Source organism: Setaria italica, chromosome II (genome assembly GCF_000263155.2).
Source record: "Setaria italica strain Yugu1 chromosome II, Setaria_italica_v2.0, whole genome shotgun sequence".
Classification (NCBI taxonomy): Eukaryota; Viridiplantae; Streptophyta; class Magnoliopsida; order Poales; family Poaceae; genus Setaria; species Setaria italica.
The window spans coordinates 20,584,557-20,590,925 of NC_028451.1; positions in this window are offsets into that span (position 1 = coordinate 20,584,557).

A 6,369-nucleotide genomic window follows, 5' to 3' on the forward strand; every position below is an offset into this window, starting at 1 on the left:
ATATAAGAACGCGTATATGCAATGTGAATTTTGTATTACTCGCTTATATGCTAGAGGATGGAGGATCGTCAGTGAATGTACACGAGTCGAACTAGTCAGAATACGTTGACCAATGAATGGATTGACAAGACGGATGCTTTCTTGGAACGGGCGTTTGCAAGTGTCAAAGGAGCTCGATCGACTTGGTGTCCGTGTAGCAAATGTGGAAACATGCGTCGGCAAACCAAGCTAGACATGGGCAAACATCTGGTGAAGAACGGATTTACGTCAGACTACACCAGGTGGATCTACCATGGTGAATCTGACTGTGGGAGAGAGGAGGTCTTGAGACAACGTATCGAGAAATTTGATGATGATGCCGAGGTGGGAGACATGTTAAATGACTATCATGAAGCACACTTCGAAGAAGCACGTAGGGAGGAGGAGCCAGAGGCTACCGCTAAGGCTTATTACGAAATGTTGTCTGCGGCACAGCAACCCCTTCACGGCCATACCAAGGTTTCTCAACTAGATGCCATTGCACGCCTAATGGCTGTGAAGTATCAGTTTAGTTTGAGTCGAGACGCGTTTGATATTATGTTGACAGTTTTTGGAAGCCTGCTCCCGGTTGGTCACATCTTGCTAAAGAGCATGTATGAGGCATAGAAACTCCTTCGTGCACTTAAGATGCCATACGAGCATATACATGCTTGCGCGAAGGGATGCATCTTATTTAGGAAAGAGTATGCGGAAGCAAAATACTGTGTGAAGTGCGAATCGTCTAGGTTTGTGGAGGTAGACTGTGGTGACGGTCAGAAAAAGCAGCTCGCAATTCCTGTGAAGGTTTTACGGTATCTTCCTTTCATACCGAGGATCCAACGGCTTTTCATGACTGAAGAATCCGCGAAACAGATGACATGGCACAAAAACGGTCGTCGCTATAATCCTGAGAAGCTGGTACACCCATCCGATGCTGAAGCCTGGAAAAGCTTTGATGCAATTTATCCTGCAAGAGCTCTAGAGGCCCGTAATGTACGCGTTGCGTTGGCAACTGATGGGTTCAATCCTTATGGAATGGTGGCCGCCCCGTACACCTGTTGGCCCATTTTCGTTATCCCCCTGAATCTCCCCCCTGGCGTCCTCTTTCAACGACATAATATATTCTTGTCGTTGATAATTCCAGAGCATCCGGGGAATAATATGAGTGTGTACATGGAGCCTCTGATTGATGATTTGCTCCGTGCTTGGGAGGAAGGGGTATGGACATATGACCGATCCACAAAGACAAACTTCAAGATGCATGTTTGGTACCAGTACTCACTGCATGAATTGCCGGCATATGGGATTTTCTGCGGATGGTGTGTTCACGGGAAGTTCCTATGCCCAATATGTAAAGCATCTTTGAAGTTCATTTGGTTGTCGAAAGGTGGCAAATATTCTTCGTTCGACAAACATCGACAATTCCTCCCTCCTGACCATCCATTCAGATGAGACATCAAGAACTTTACCAAAGATGTTGTAGTTACAGACCCCGCACCGCGGATGATGACAGGGGCCGCAGTTCGTGCTCAGTTAGACGCTCTCGAGGTCAATAATGAAGAAGGTGGTTTTTTGGGATATGGTGAGCAACATGCTTGGACGCAGAAGTCATGCTTGTGGAAGCTTCCCTATTTTGATGACCTTCTTGTTCCACATAACATTGATGTAATGCACACGGAAAAAAATATCGCCGAGGCAATTTTTGGTACCATAATGGACATTCCTGACAAGACAAAGGATAACGTTAAGGCTAGAGTGGATCAAGCGACGTTGTGCAATAGACCACAGCTAAACATGGCACCTCCAAGAGCTGGCAAGTCGTGGAGGAAGCCTAAGGCCGATTTCGTTCTGATGAGGGCCCAAAGGAGGAAGGTTCTAGAATGGTTCCAAACATTAATGTTCCTTGATGGCTATGCAGCGAACTTGAAGAGGGGACTGAATTTAGCAACTATGCGAATCAACGGGCTCAAGAGTCATGATTACCATATATGGCTTGAGCGCCTACTTCTGGTGATGGTTCGAGGCTATGTCCCTGAGCATGTGTGGTAGGTGCTAGCGGAGTTGAGCAATTTCTTCCGCCGGCTTTGTGCGAAGGAGTTATCTCGTACCGTGGTTGCAGAAATGGAAACAATGGCGCCTGTGTTGCTCTGTAAGTTGGAGAAGATCTTTCCTCCAGGCTTCTTCAATCCAATGCAGCATATGATTCTACACCTCCCGTATGAAGCACGAATGGGGGGACCTGTGCAGGGTCGTTGGTGCTACTCAATTGAAAGATGTCAAAAGGTTCTTCGAACTAAATGTAAGAATAAGTGCAAAATTGAAGCATCCATTGCAGAGGCATACATTCTGGAGGAGGTGTCAAACTTCACATCAAAATACTACGCTGACAACCTTCCTAGCGTGCATAATCCACCTCCTCGTTACAATGCCAGCGAAGATGAATTGAGCCTTAGCATTTTCCGAGGGCAACTCGGAAGTGCAAGTGGTGCGACCCGCAAGACCCTAAACCATGAAGAGTGGCACTCTATCATGCTGTATGTGTTGACCAACCTATCTGAGGTGGAGCCGTACATGATGTAAGTTCTCAACAAACTTGTTTTGAATTAGTCACCATTCTCTTGCCTAAACATATATTTCTCGTTGCTACAGGCAATTTCATCGTCAATTCTGGCGTAAATCAAGGCAACCGTACCCACACGAAGCTGAGACTCTTCTCAAAGAGGGTGCGGGAAATGGAATGCCCGATTTCATTTCTTGGTTCAAACAGAAGGTACAATTTCATTTCTTCGGACATTCTCGTACATACAATTAATATAACGAACCGCCCTATTTGAACTTGCAGGGCCGAACCGATGCGTCTATGAATGTCGAGTTGAGACAGGTTGCCGATGGTTGTGACTATAGGGTCAGATCGTTTGCCGGTTATGACATCAACGGATATCGTTTTCACACAACAAGGCACGAGTAGAGTCGGTCCAATCGAAGAACCACAAATACCGGAGTTTTCACGCCAGGCTCTGATGGGGTCGAGTACTACGGAAGAATTGAAGAAATATACGAACTCACTTTTCATGGGTGCAAACCTCTTAATCCAGTTATATTCAAATGCCATTGGTTTGATCCATCTGTCGTGAGACGGGCCCCTAATCTTGGGCTAGTCGAAATTCGACAGTCATCCAGGTTACCAGGAGACGATGTCTATATTGTGGCTCAACAGGCCACGCAAGTTTATTATTTGTCATACCCGTGCCAAACCGACAACCATCTTAAGGGTTGGGATGTTGTGTACAAGGTATCGCCACACGGTAAACTACCTGTACCAAACAATGAAGATTACAATATAGACCCTGACACGTACGAAGGAGAGTTATTCCAAGAAGATAGGGTCGAAGGGAGTTTTGTGATAGATTTAACCGAAGCGATCGGAATGGAAGTAGACAACGAGAGGGTTGCCGCAGAGGACGGTGGAGACGAGGTTCAGAATGTGAAGGACTTAGAATTACTTCAACATTACAGTTAGCTAATGATAGTGATGACGACATTCCTCCTTCGGAGCACGGGCTTGACTATATCGACACGCGTGATAGTGATGATGAGACTTATGATCCAGCTAATCCCGATCATGATGATTATTTCTAATACATGTATGATTCGTACCAATTTAGTTATAATTTAATTATAATTTGCATATCTTTGTAATTATGTTTTGTTTGTCTATGCTGACTGGTTTACTCTTTTTAATTGCAGATCATTGAGCAATGGTGGGCGGTATGAGGAAGCTCACGTCGATTTGCGAGAGACTGGCCGCGTCAGGGACTGGTTCAGGGTCAGGGTCACGTTCAGGGAGCGGTTGAGGGAGGCGTCGAGGCAGGCCTTGACGTAGGGTTGAGGAGGAGGAGGAGGAGGAGGAGGTGGTCCAGAGGTCTCGAGGGAAGGGTATAGCGGTGAGGCCCCCGTCGCCTGAACCTGAGGTGGAGGAGGAGGAGGAGGAGGAGGAGGAGGAGGAGGAGGTACCTTCCGCCCACGCCTCTGGGGACGACGAGGCGGAGGAGGCGGAGGAGGAGGAGCAGCAGGAGCAGGAGGGGGATGGGGAGGCAGGGGATGCCCAGTCCAAGATATGGTTGCGAGGTCCCTCATCCCTCCCGAAGCGGCCGATACCTGAGCATTTACGCCCGCTGATTAAACCGGTTGGGACCAAGTAAGTAACTTTAAATATTCTTAATAATGTTCTTATGTTGAAAGTTACAAAAACTAATAATTTATATTAATGACTTGTGCAGGAGTTGGATTAAGCTTAGTGGGGGTGACCACAACCATAAGGCCAACGGGATCCTTGGCCTTTTGTGCAGGGTTCACTTCCCTGGCTTGGTGGTGTACGCCGGACAGCAGAAGCCGACCTACACGTGGGACCACTACGTCGCCGCCCCCGACGTCCCTGATCGTCAACAGAGGAGATTCCCCAACATAGCGGAGCGGGTCAAGGCCGAGCTGTGGGTAAGTACTCCTCGCACTAAATTGCTCAATACATCACCTACTTTCAACATTCTTGAAATAATAACTGTATACGCGTCTATATGCAGGATTTCTATAGATGCCAGGAGGGATTCGAGGCCAAGGCGAAGGCCGTCTGTGATGTAGCCGCCAAGAAGCTCGTGAAGGACATGCATTACGAGGCGCGCATCCAGGCCATCATCGAATTCCACGCTCAATACAGACATATGAAGGTTAGAAAAGAGGAGGCAAGAACAATGAACCTGACTAAGGACCAATTCATGAGGGTAAGTAAAGAACATTGATACTTACTATTTAAGATTAATTAGACTCATTTTCTTTTTCATATGTCACATGCTTGATGATGTAGGTGCCTCCGTGGTGGTGTCGTGCGCATATGCCGTGCTGGGAGAGGATGGTCGACGTGTGGTTGGAGCCCGGGTGGTTGGAGAACCACCTTGCTTGCCGGCAGCGGCGTTTGCAGATGCCGACTGCACCACACCATCAAGGCAGCCTAAGCCTTGATGAATATAGAGAAAAATGGGTACGCAACTTCAATTCTTTATTCTAACGTTCAGTTCTACATAATTCTTAATCATTTTGTATTTTTTACCGCAGTCGGCGTCACATGATGGCCGACCTTGCTCCCAGCTCAAGGCATGGGTCCTCTCCAAAAAGGGCAAGACAACGGCCGATATCGATTTCAACCCAGACGACCCGTCCGAGGCGTACAGCCACCCTAGCATACACAGCCGCGTCAGCGAGTATACAAAGATGGCTAGGGAGGTTCACGGGCCAGACTTCGATCCGAGCTCCGAGGACATTGATGGAGAAATTGTGATGAGGGTGGGAGGAGGCAAGAAGCATGGCCGATATTGGATTGGCGACAGCATAATCGACACGGCCTCTACTCCCACTCTCTCCCAGATCCGAGCTAGGAGCACAGACTCGAGCCCGGCGATACGGCCACGACCCACCACTGCACAGTTCCAGATGGAGGCTCTCCAGGTTCTTTCTCTTCCATTCATCGTTCGTTTGTTGTTATACTTTAGCTTTGCATTATAACATTGCAATGAAATATTGTAGGCCCAGGTGGAAGAAGCAAGGAAGAAACAAGAGGAGATGGCGGCGTAGATGGAGGACATGCGGCGGAGGATGGAGGAAGAAAATCGGATTAGGATGGAGCAGATGTTCCAGTACATGCAGAATTTTGCTTCGAGCATGGGTCAGTCTTTGCCTCCGCCACCGCCGATGATGTTCCCTCTGCCTCAGCCACCCACGACTACTCCTGTGAGTCACTTGACACATTGTGCTTTAGATTCAATACTTTAATTTTGACAACTTTAGATGTTAGCTCAGAATGTCCTATCCTATATGCAGAATCAATTGGCGGCTTCGAATAATGAAGATCAAGATTTGTCGCAGTGGTCTCCTTGGCCTCCACGGAACTAGACTTGGTTGTGAACTTGGTTGAAACTAAATTGTGACTTGAACTTGGATTTATGGATTGTTTCGTGCTTATGTTGAATTATGCCTGCGGTGTTTATGAATAATGTTTCTAATGGTGGTTGTGAATTATGCATGTGATTGTTTATTACAAATGCCTGTGATGATATGTATTGTGAATTGAGAGGGGTCCGTTATACGTGGCAAAACGGGAAAAAAAGGGGGGTTCTGGGCACTTTGCCGAGTGTTTTGGCTTTGACACTCGGCAAACGTGCATTTCCCAGGTTCATGCGCAGGTTGTTTGCCGAGTGCCTCCCGTCTGGCACTCAGCAAACCTGCCGTTACCCCCGACGCCGTCAACGCGTATTTCGCCGAGTACATCTTTTCGCCGAGTGCTTTTTGGCCGTCGGCAAA